At 35.3% G+C, this 12,347-nt stretch overlaps 1 long non-coding RNA gene across 2 annotated transcripts; it reads right to left on the bottom strand.

Moving 5' to 3' along the window:
* Positions 1-6,795: 6,795 nt before the first annotated feature.
* LOC116176761 lies at positions 6,796-11,911 on the bottom strand. 2 transcript variants are annotated; one of them, XR_004146510.1, is made up of 3 exons: positions 11,678-11,911; positions 11,544-11,627; positions 6,796-7,289 (listed from the first exon to the last, which is right to left on the bottom strand). It is a non-coding gene; the product is annotated as an uncharacterized LOC116176761 (long non-coding RNA). The 2 variants fall into 2 exon arrangements; XR_004146511.1 differs by lacking the exon at positions 6,796-7,289 and adding an exon at positions 11,130-11,385.
* Between the last annotated feature and the right edge of the window lie 436 nt (positions 11,912-12,347).

The following is a 12,347-nucleotide window of genomic DNA, read 5'->3' as shown; positions in this document are numbered from 1 at the left end:
AAATAAATGTACGTATACGTACTGCGAATACCAGCAAACCTTCCATTTTGCAAAAATAATAGTCGAGATCGTAATGCATAAGAATAAAATTCCAATGTTTCGCTGTGTTGATATTAATTTTGTCCAATTTATTAACTATGTTCTGTTGCGACCGAATATACCAATTAATTTTGTCTAAATTCCCAGTCCCTCCTCCCGTAATTCACTGTAATCCGTCTATTCTGACACGTATAAAATGGCAGGAAATTTTAGGAGCTTCTTACTATGTTTCTACCCGAGCTTAAACTGCGAATTCCTTTTACAACTTGGTCTCACTAGCTTTTTATGTCGAAAATGCACACTTTGTTACCGCTTTTATTCCAGACATACTTTCATTCACGCTCGCTATAAAGCGGTATATGTTTAAATTTTCCTGTGTTGAACAAAATTCAAATTTAAAAATAAAATTTTTAAAAACGGGTAAGCAATCACCTTTTACAGGACTCATAAGTTGGACATTATTACGAAAGGAATTGGGGTAATTATGGAGATTTTCATTACTAAATATACCGTTAGTCTTTAGTGCTTTTCCAAATGTAGGAGTGCTCATCATGGTGATTCACCGTAATAAACCGTGCAGCGAAAAGTAAACCGAGATTCGATCTCCGAGATTCCAGAGCGTATCCGCGAACTTTACTATTAAGTCTAATTAATACGCTCGTTTTAGTAGCATAAATGAAACACCGTATATAGACCAAGGACAATTTAATTAAGCGCGCCAGTATATTTTCTTTACCGTTAAGTATTATTAAAAAAATTCAGTGTGATTATTTCACTGCTAGTGAAACCAAAATGGGGACTGACCTGTGTAGTTCGCATTCGTAATACTAAGATTGTTTTAAACATCTGTATCCCAAAAACATCCACGAACGGTTATGTGAAACTTCTCCTTTTGGTGATGGAAAGGGTAACAATAATTTACAATTTGTTTATTACAAAATTAAGAATTGTGTATCTCTCAGAAAAATCGTCGTAAATTAATATTGACAGAAGCTTAGGGGTTATCAAAGAACATTGATATTTGTTTTCTCAAAGATCTTACTCCCCTGGGTATTTTGAAATCGTTTGTATTTCCTGAATTTTTAGCATTTATGAACCCATTAAAATTGAGTTAGATAAAAAAAATCATTTTCTCATTTAAAGTTAGTCCGTTCAGTATTCAAGCAATAAATTTCTCTACACTCATGGATCCATTATGAATGTTTATAAGGTAACAATTAACATGAAACTCTAAAAATCCAGGGTCGCAAATGTGTATGTATTTCAAGGAAGGTAGGGTCAACCCTCTTAATCTGCAAACCCAACTTTTCCATCAAAATTCCTTGATCTTTTGTGATTTATAGCTTGCTACAACATTAAAACGCAATGATGTGTAAAATAAAATTTTGTAAGCCTTCCATAGAATAAGTTCAAGATTTCATAAACTTAAAATGGAATGGAAATATGAATCAATAAAAGTCGATATTGTATTCCCTAAATATATTTCTGCTGTCGTGTTTGCGTTTGTGCACAAAGATCTCATAGAGGATTTTTTAAAGTACTCAATCCACCAATCCTGTTTACGGAATACCTTTGGATGGTGGAAACTAAACTGTACCATAATTCCTTTATTTGCACGACTTCATTGTGTATCGACCTCCTCATTCACATAATTCTCGCACGCAACTAAATAACACTGGCAACCCGTACCATTAAATTCTCCAGAAAAACATTTCTTCTCTTGAGTCCGAATGCACCAAAAAACAACTTTATTACATTCACCAAACACTTTACGCTCTCGGGGTAACAAGAGCTCAAATTGGACTCCAATTGTATCACAGCCAAAACTCGAATGCCCTTTAAACTCTTGTTCGGATTAATCCCTACCCCATCTTTACTGATTAATTATCACCCCGAAATAGCGGTCATCCTCTAATCGTTGATTCGTTTCTGTTTCACCATTTAATTTTACATGTTGGCATTTTCTCAAGCTTGCAATGCAATCATCACTCTATATCAGCAGTTTTGGTTACAAGAACCTAGGAGGCTTTATAAGCCAAATAGCTTTTCAATCAAAATTAATGTTAATGAATGATCGGACTCCAGAACTCTAATTAGAATTATAAAATTCGGAAAGGGCGAGGAGAGGGATATGTTCACACGAATTCCATTTGCAATGTATTTATGTTTTCAAATAAATAAACCTCATTGGTGTAGTGCTTTTCGAAGAAGGCATCTGTGGACTTGTAATCAATATTGTGTAACCCGGGTTACCAGAATTTTTTTTTAATACATACTTATACGATGTTAGGATGTTACATTTGTGCAATGTCAAATAAGCAGAAGAATTTAATGGGATTTCAATGCATCATAGGATTAAAAAGTGTACAAGTTCCAAGGATCTCAAAGATTTCTAAAGATTTCCGAGGATTTTATTCACAAAGAGGACAGTAGACAATTTGAACACCGATTTCCTCGCTTTACTCCATGTTATATTATTTAATCATTTCATTTGACACGCGTAATAAATACTTAAATTTATAATGGTGTGTTACGGTCATCCGTGTAATATCAACCAACTACTTTTTGAAAAAGCTGCACATTTTGTTAAACAAAACACACGTTTCATTTGATTTAATACGCTACCTTTAGTATGTTCTATCTATAGTAATAAATTAGTTATACAATCAAAAATTTAAATACACAACAATTGATTTGATTGAGTTCAAAAATTGACTATAAGGGTCAATTAACGTCTCACGCAAGAAAAGCTGAAAATTCGATAGCAGTCATTCCGCCTAGAAAGAATCTCTCGCTTTTATTGGACGATCGTTTAAACGACGTGGAAAAGTTCTCGTATACTTAAACTCTATTGCATTCAAAATGTCAAGCTGTAATACGAATACACAATACCTACTTCAGTAATCCTATACTTATAACTCAAAACAATGCATTTCCCTTCCGTCCGCATTCTTTCTTTCAAATGGTACTCGTATTATCAGAAATTGCAATTTCCAGTTTTGTAATTAGAGAAAGCTCTACTGAAAAGTTCTTAGAATCAAAGCCGCAACTCGAGTTCACACACAAACTTGGAAAGTAGGTCTACACAGCAATTAATTGGTACAAGTTCGTTGAAACCACTAATTACGTTTATTATAGTCAAAGATTGATTAAATTTCCGCTCAGGGAAGACTGAAAAACTTTCATTTGAAAACTAAAAGTAATTACGAGGAGGAATATTATGAGTTCGTTCTGTTTATTTTCTTGTGACTTTTCTTATGTAAATTTCGCATATCCGTATCGATTAATAATTGTAAATTCACCTCAAACGTCTCTAGATTCCTCAAAGGGGTTGTATTTCAATATACAGTCAAGCGTTATGCGCAGTTTGACTAAAATATATCATGTCTGAAAGATGAAACGTCGTTACTACTTTTTCAAATTTAGTTACACTTGGAGATTTACAGGGAAGAAGTTAGTCTATAATCCGTTGAAATGAAACATGCTTCCTACAATAGCTTTATGTGTCTAATTCACAGAAGGTATCGTGTCAGTGGAAGTCAACACATCGGCCCCTTGGGGAACGCTCCTATTGTCTTAAATCACTTGACTGTACTTGAATAATCCTTCAGTACAATGCTTCTAACTTCCGGCTTGAAGTTAATTCATAAAATTTACTTTGTTTGTAGTGAAAATTGATTTATTTTTAATTACCCTATAGTGAATGAAGAAATGCAAACGTTTCAAAGTCGGCCAAGTACGCATCACAACGAGATGAGGTCGCCATTTTCCAGAAAGTCATTCTTAAATTTTTCTAAATTTTAAAATTACAGTGCAGCGATGAACAGAAAATTGTTAATGATGGACAGGTTGCAAATGTTTCCATTTAGATCAGTTATTAAGTTTTAAATTTTCGTACATATATACAAGTATCAATAAATTGTGCAGATAAAGCGTATTTTTCAAACCGAAATGGCTCAGTAAATCGTTGGGTTATAAGGAAGTAGCATGTATCGATGTTTAATTTTTTGGTTCATAATTAATGGGGAGGGGGCTCTTATTTACACACAAACATTTAAAGGCCGCCGGGCATACATTCAACATTTACGCTATATAAAGAAATTCTCCGAAGTATTACATTTTCCCTTTTTAGACACCCCTGTGTATCAATTCACTGACGTAAATAATTCTAATTACACGTAATTAGACACTACATCATGTCCACCCACGTTGTCTACGATATCGGCTTTCTGAACCTGACCTAAGGTTCCTTATGGTAACTTAATATTTGTACTCGTACAATTAATAATTCAATTAAAATATTTGAACTACTACATTTCCTGACCTCTGGCCAGCCGGCTTGAGCTCGCGAAAGGTAAAACCACATCTTACAAATGCCATCCCCTCCTCGGAACTGGATAGGAAATAGACCTCGGTTCTTGAACAGTAAACCATGGCAGCTTTTTGAACTGTCCCGCTAGTTTTAGCGCCGGTTAATGAGTTGAAATATCTCGTTTTCATACAACCTTTCTATTTGGCTGCGGTTTCACATACTTCCATACCGTTAAAATGTCGGTCACATATTCGGTGGATGGTTCTTGGGAGCGTTGTAATGCGAGAAGTAGGTCGTCACGATCGATGTTCATCTATTCTTTGTAGGTTCGAGAGCACCATCAAATTTCACGCCCCATTGTCTCACTTTGTCGTAGATCTCCGCTGCGGATACCATTCCAATACTTGGGTGTTTCTCTCAGGAATCTTCTGTTGATGACCTGATAGGGATTTTCTCCTCCATCCCCTCGATGGACATTGAAAGCAAACATCACGAGGTTGCAGCAGCTGCTTTTCGATGCCCTCTCTGTCTAATTTCAATCTTCAAGTTCTACTTTCTGCAGCTGGTACACCCATCCTACTCGGACTTAAGTGGCACTAGACTGTAATTTTGCACTCATGACACCTGCGTGGAGCACGAACAACTCTATAACTAAAACAAATTCTTTCAGATGCTAAAAATAAAACCGGTTGTCCGGTTCTAACAAAACAAAGAATTTCCATTTGAGGCTCGGGCGCCATTTGTTAGATGTGACGTCATGTAGTTGTATGCTCGACTGGTTTCCACACAGAGTCTGTCGTAGTTTTTCGAACGGATCATCAGCATAATTAATGACGATTCCATCCCCCAGTGATTGACATTTCGTTTATCACAAGAAAGAATAATCGGATTATACTTCCTTGGGGTATTTCTATCTGGGTAGAGGTAAAATTTGATTCATATCTGAACTTCTGATTAATTGTAAAAATCTTCTGAAGACCATTCTGGAAATACGACTTAATCCAGTTGTAAGCGACACCTCGGTTTCTGCATTTAAACAATTTAATTAATAAAATATCCCTGTCCACCAGATCGATCCAGGAATAGACCATTTCGCGATTCTCAAAAGATTGTTGCACCGTATTGACAAATTGATAAACAGCTGTTGTTATGGATTTCCCTCTAAGGTACCCAAGTTGTGATTCGGAGAACGACTTGCACTCGTGGAAAAAGGTGGTTATTCTGTTGCACATCGCACCCTTAAAGATCTCACTTACAAGATATGTACAATAGGCTATCGATTCAAAGAGTTGGAGGACCCTGACTGATATATCTAGTGATGAAGGTCTAAGGTTGTCTTGCTCCAAGTATAGATGAACGTTTAGGAAGGGAGTGTTCTCGGGGCGTGGAAAAACTTTTTTGTGGAAAATTATTAATTTTCTTGATTGAAGTAACTAAAAAAACGTTGGGATCTAAACGTGAACTGGCGAGAGACATTGAAAGAACCGAGAACAGTGTAACTAAGAAGAGATCTTCAGAGAAACGCTTAAGAAGAATGCATCAACGCTTGATGAGATTTGGGAAATTTGGCTACTTTAAAAATTTGTTAGAAACTTGAGAACAACCTGAAAGCAAATTGAGAGGAACCCAACAAGTAAGCAAACTTGAAGGGAACGTACTTCTGTCGTTCTAATCTCGAACGAACGAAAAGAGACAGAGGAAGCAGAAATACATTAATGTATAGTGGTAGCAGAAAATTGAACTTTGTCCAGAGGGCTAATTTATTGTAATATGCAATGAAGCTGAGAAAGATAGCGATGAAGAAAAAGAAGAAAGGCAGGAAGACCTAGAAATTTAACAAAAAACTGAAACGCAAACTCATAGGAACAGGTCGTAGAATCGTTGCATTCGCGCAGTAGGTTAAAGAGACCTTCAACATGGATTCGCTAATTTGAGTATTTGCACATAAAAGAAAGTGAAATCCGTCTTCGGCGAATCTCTGTTAGCTCCGAGTATTAAGGTAGCTCAATTTTGCCGTTCTCCTTTTAGACATCTCATGATTGCTTACTGTCCGATTTTTACAGGAATTTGCTGGAATAAATGTTCACTTTCAACCGGCAGTTACTGAATTTACTTTGAGGTTGAACAAAATGTATTTTTCCACCTCTCAATTAACAACCGCTTTATTGACTTTACTAACAATGGAATAAAACGATATAGACAGTAGGTGAATTATTTCCTGCCGTGTTTGTATGTGAAGGTTTTTAAAATCAGCTCATGGTCGCATTAGAACAGTTACTGTCAATAAAGCTGCCGCGCTTTACGACTAATTTCACCGTAATGATCGCAAATATAGTGTGCGGTACTGACATTGTCTTAAAAACATAAAATCTATACACGTACATAATCAAAATTGTGGTCATTAAAACTTTTGCGTTACGAGTTTAATTAAGAGAGACTTACCGATAACAGTAGCTAATATCAATAAACCCAAAACGACTGCTGTTCCAATCATAGTAACTAAATGCCAGGCAACTTCTTGAGTGTAATTAGTTTCGTTAGAGAAACTACCATTTCCATACGAGGTCGTTGAATTATACGATAACGATGTAATATTTACGTCTGAATCATTTAATCGATTAAATATACTGTTCGAATCCGTATCGAAAATAATTTTGTGCCACACGTCGTTACTGTCGTCGTCATTCTCGTGCGTGTTAAAAAAAACGGTCGCAGGCGATCGAGTTGTGTAGACTTCCATCATCGTGACCTTTTTGTGGAACTTTTTTGATTGAATGCTGGGCGCCGTTACGATGGTCCGCAGGTTATCGTTTAATGAGATCGCCGCTAACGGCTTCCACATGTGATGAGTGTTGATGTAATCCATTTCTTCTCGATTGGTTATCTTTCGTGTATTAGAAAATTATTTGGTTCCATGAGTAACGAGCTTATGATGAATCTGAAACAAATTGCGAGCTTTAATTAAGCGTAAACGCACTGAATTTACGTGCGTAGGTAAGAAGTTCGTTTGAGAACAGCCTACGGATTCTGTGAACTGTAACGATCCAATAAAGTATGCTTTTAATTTGGAATCAATGTAATCGTATTAATACTTTCGTTTTTCAACGCTGTTATAGGAAATCGCGTAACTTAACCAACTAATGAAGAAGCTTTCGTTCTAAACCCCTGTTTGATTTAGTTAGTTTGATTTCACATGCAATTTGAGTAAATGAGAGTTTTCGTTGAGACAGTAATGTAAGAAGGTTTTAAATTGCACCTACATGAATTGATGTGTAAAACATTGTATACTAATTTTTATGATACCTGAATCACAATCTCCGTTTTAAACACTCAAATGCGTGCGAAAAAGGGCCTTTAAAACACACGTGCTTTAAAGTTGCTAAGTAACGATACTTCAAGTATGACTTTTGAAACTGTCATCTGGATGAAATAAAAAATCCTCTTAGGTCGCTTTCTGTAAATGCAGAACATTTCTTTGGCTTTTGGACCTATCCTTTGGTTGAAGCTGTCACAAACGCGCGTAATTTAGGGTATGCTTCCAAATCTGTTCCACTTTTTAATCGCAGCATTGCTTTAAAGTTTTGAATGAATGCACCAAAATATAGAAGATTTAAATACCTTTGACATTTCCTTAATATATGCCAGCATTATCGATGCATTTAAGACTTTATTCGTAAGTAACTTCTTATTCATCCATGGAAACAACTTTTCATATGCTTGATAATAGGCTTTACTGGAGTTGGATTTTTCACCTACCAACGTTTGTTTAGATTTTACAACAATCGATTTAATGGACGGTGTATTATCTTTTTCAACGGAAATTGTTTAATTCACAAAGACGATGATTTTTATAAGCAAACGTCAAGTGACATTTCCATTTCAATCGTGAGATTACGAACACCCAGTCCACTTAATTAGACATGTATATTTGAGTATAACGTCAATATGACTTCATTGTATTTCCTATTTTTAAATTATACTGCAGGTATAATAAAAAATACTATAAGATACACGTGTATAATTGGTCTTTAGAGCACTTGCAACGTTAAAGGCACTCCGCTTTGCGTCGTGCCCTTAAACTCGTTGCGCGTGCTTTAAAGACTTGATTATACACTTGTATCTTAATATACTATAATATTGACCAAGTTGTGTAGATATAGGAGATATTAATTGAAAAAGACAATAGGTAGGCGCTGAGTCAACTTTATAATATGGTCCTAATGAAACACATCAAAGAAATCATTATTTTGAGTAAGAGTGAGGCTACCAAATATTCGCAAATCAGAAACCAGACAAATGCTTTGATGATAAGTAAAATGTTCTCATTGTAAAAAACACGGTTTGATTACGCTTATCCTCCCAGTAACCGCCCTAACCGGCACTTTATCTTTGTTGATTTGGATGTAGGTATACAACCCATGTCTTCCAGTGAGGACAGTTCTTGGTCCTATTTTACAAGAAACAAAACGCGAGAAGAGTACCATGAAGCAAGGCCAAGGGCTAGGATTTTTCAGTTTTATGCGACCCAGTTGGCTTACACGTCTTACTTTAAATGCCATGTACTAATTTTAATTTTTTAAATATACACAAAATGTTGACTTGGTATAAGAGACGATAAATTTCATAAAACGGTTTTTGAATTATTTGAAATTTTTGGAAATTCGCTTTTATAAAATGAAAGAGACAAGCCCTTTATTTTCAGTTTTTCCTTAAATAACGCACAGACCCTAAATAAGTCATGTAAAAATTATACAAATATGTTATAACGTTCAGAAATGCATATGTATCAAGTTTTCGATTCCTTTTTTTTCTGTTCATAAATAGATTTTGCAGGGAAAGATAAGGTCTAAAACGACTGGCTGGTTGTGGTTAAATAGCTGATCCACAACGAAACACAGCATAAAACAAAACACATTCAAATTTATTATTTCCCCGTGGTCAAAACCCTTGGATTTGTGGAATATCGTATAAAAAAGGTTGCTAATTTTTTCACATTATTTAATATTCACACAGCAGTTTCTACATTTTTTTTTCGAATTTTATTTATAGGCATCGCGCAAATTTACATATGTCGTGCCGCTTCATAGGGAAACTAATCGCGAGTAGGTTCAGCGATAAACGTGCGTTTCAAGGAAAGCGTGGGTCGTTGTGGCGATAACCGGGGACTCGACCATTTCGTTAGTTCCATTGACCTAACGGAAACGGTATGGAAATAGATCTGTGCTCCCAGATTGGTTAAAATCAGGCTTAGTTGCGACTATTTCGTTGATTCCTTCTCGGCACTTGAAATACGGACGACGGGGGAAATGGGGAGAGATAGCCTCCAGCCACCAGTACCTATTCGAGGGAACTACAAAGTTTTCCGCGCAAATGTGTGAAGCGTCTGTTGGTCGGAATTGGATAAAGGCCATAATTAAACTCGTGTACAATTGTTTAGGATTTTCTAAATTTACAAATTTGCCAAAAATGTTATACATGTACCGCTTCATAGAGAAAAAGAACAGAACTTATATTCGAGAAAATAAAGCACGTAAAGGTATTATATAGCATCCTTGCACGTAAGGTAAGGGCGAGTGTTTAAGCAGATAACAGCCGAAACGTTACACTGTTGCCGGTTCTAAAAAACCGTCGAGACGGAGCATGAGAGGGATAGTCTTCGCTATATTATTATTATTATTATTATATTATTCGCTATATTTATCCATATATAAAAAAAAGCCTAAGCCGGGTTCGCTGGGGGGACGTTTCGGTTTTCCGATCAGCGAATGGATTATGAAAAATTTGGTTCTTCTTCATTCTTATCCAAACCTTTGAAGGGAACTTATGCAGGTCGAGGGCACAGTTAATTCGAATCTAGACCTACGAGGCATAGTTACGTTATGTAAATGTGACATTTTTAGTTCGAGTAACAATTATTTTTCAACGGAAAGCTCGGAAGACGAGTTTGTATACTCGAGGTATACGAAGAATCTTTTGTAAGAGGCGTACATAATATCGTATTGCGAAAGTTAAAGTTTTTCAATACATTTAAAATAAAAACCGTGCCCCAAGTTCGACAAAATTATTGCTATTAACTAAAATTTGAGAAAAAATGGGAACCGAGAATATTGCGGAGAGTTACTGTATTAATACTTGAGCGAAAATTTTTTCTCAGTGCATTATTGGATCATTGTGCTTGCGTGTAAATAAATTGTTACTATGAAAGAGTTGGGGTTCAAGGTGCAAACATTTCGTTGCGCTATTTTTTTAAGTAGTTAGTTACGTTTTTTTGAAGTAGTTAGTTGAAAAACCAAATTATTAATCAACTTGTGTACCTAATTTGATTCTACAATAACATTATACGTAAAACGGCAACTGGTAAAATGTTAAGGACAATGAATTCGTGCTTTTGTTGACCGTCAAAACCCTAAGTTATAAAGCTAATTTTGGACATTTCATACTGCGGAACATTTGTAGTTTTTCCAGTAAATAAACCAAGTTAGAGCTGATAAATTGTAAGGAACCTGAAGCACGAGTTTGACCTGGATTGAAATTCATCAACCACCTTTCGAGATTGACATTTAACAGGTAATCAAATTTCTTCTTCGCGATACAGAAAGCCCGACTGTGTTGTAAAAATGGCATTCCACCATCCAATTTTTCAAATTCGCTGCTACCTTTCCAAAGGAGAAAACCAGCTGTCAATGGGAGAATATATTATAAAATCAACTTATCGATAATGTAAGTTAATTAAATGTTGTATATACTCTATCAAAATAGCAATCACCGTTTTGCGGAAATTCATCCGGAACCGTCAATATTAATTTTTAAAAGCACTTTTTTAATTAAACTAAACTTTGAACATTGAAAGTTCCATTTCTCTCTTAAATCAATTATCTTGAATCTTGGCTTTAACACTAGAAGATAGATCCAAGAAGTATATTATTTAATTAATTTGAGAAAATGAGCATCTTGCAGGTAGGTAAAACCTTTGGTAAAACGATTCAGTGCTTATGAGGTGTTTAATTTAAATACGAGTAGCTTTCTGTTGTTCCCTGTAATTTAAGTTAAATTAATTTGTAAGTTTTAGCCAATAGTATTAAAAAATAAATCATATTAAATCATTGCTTGGTCGTAATTATTTACAACCAACAAGTATATAATTAGTTTCTTTTAAAGATCATGTTATACAAAGAAATACGTAGCGACTTACTTAATCCGATATCGTCAAAGTCTCTCTCAACAGACTATAGTCGAAAATTGTGGTGAAAACGGAAACGCTCGTGTCACATGTTATCTTAAAAATGTCAAAACTTCAAAACCCTTGTTATCAATTAAATTATTTACCGTCATGTTACTTTCCCCATTAATATTTAAGATCCAACCGGCGTAGGAAACGACTCTAGGACCTTTAAGGAAAAAGTAAAATCAGTTTCCACTTGAACTTTGTCCTCTCTCATATTTAGCTTTGAAATGGACCAGCTGCTAAAAAAAGCAGAAACTTTTGTCAGCAGTACTCATTGTAAGTCAAGCACTCAGAGAGAACTTAAAAAAGACTTATCCGCAAGAGAATGATGTGGTGACTCAAGTGTAAAGTTCAATGATTTACTGTAAAACCTGAAATTTGCCATACCTACCGCTTTTTAATTTTCCACCAACAGTAGATTATGTTTACATTTTACAAGCACGTAAAAGATACATAAAACTAATCTCGCGAGAAATAGATCATAAAAGTGGGTCGGTTTTACGTCCATTCAAATGAATTAAAGATTTATGCAATGAGTATAATGCAGTGCAAACCGACGTCAAAAAGGACAAAATGTCAAGCAAATTCCTCCATGAAGTTGAATTAGTTTTTCGGAAAGCTCCTCGCATAAACTACAGCTTTATTGTGACATTCCCAAATCCGCATGGGGTTCAATATGAGATTCAATTACTTAGGTATACCCCGCGGAAAGTAGTTTGGCGATTGTTTTAATTAAAAAAAAGGAAAAGGTTTGACACATAAACTTTATAA

Source organism: Photinus pyralis, unplaced genomic scaffold (genome assembly GCF_008802855.1).
Source record: "Photinus pyralis isolate 1611_PpyrPB1 unplaced genomic scaffold, Ppyr1.3 Ppyr1.4_LG7, whole genome shotgun sequence".
In the NCBI taxonomy this organism is placed as follows: Eukaryota; Metazoa; Arthropoda; class Insecta; order Coleoptera; family Lampyridae; genus Photinus; species Photinus pyralis.
The sequence above is the reverse complement of the archived record's forward strand: the minus strand, read 5'-3'. Positions and strand labels throughout refer to the sequence as shown.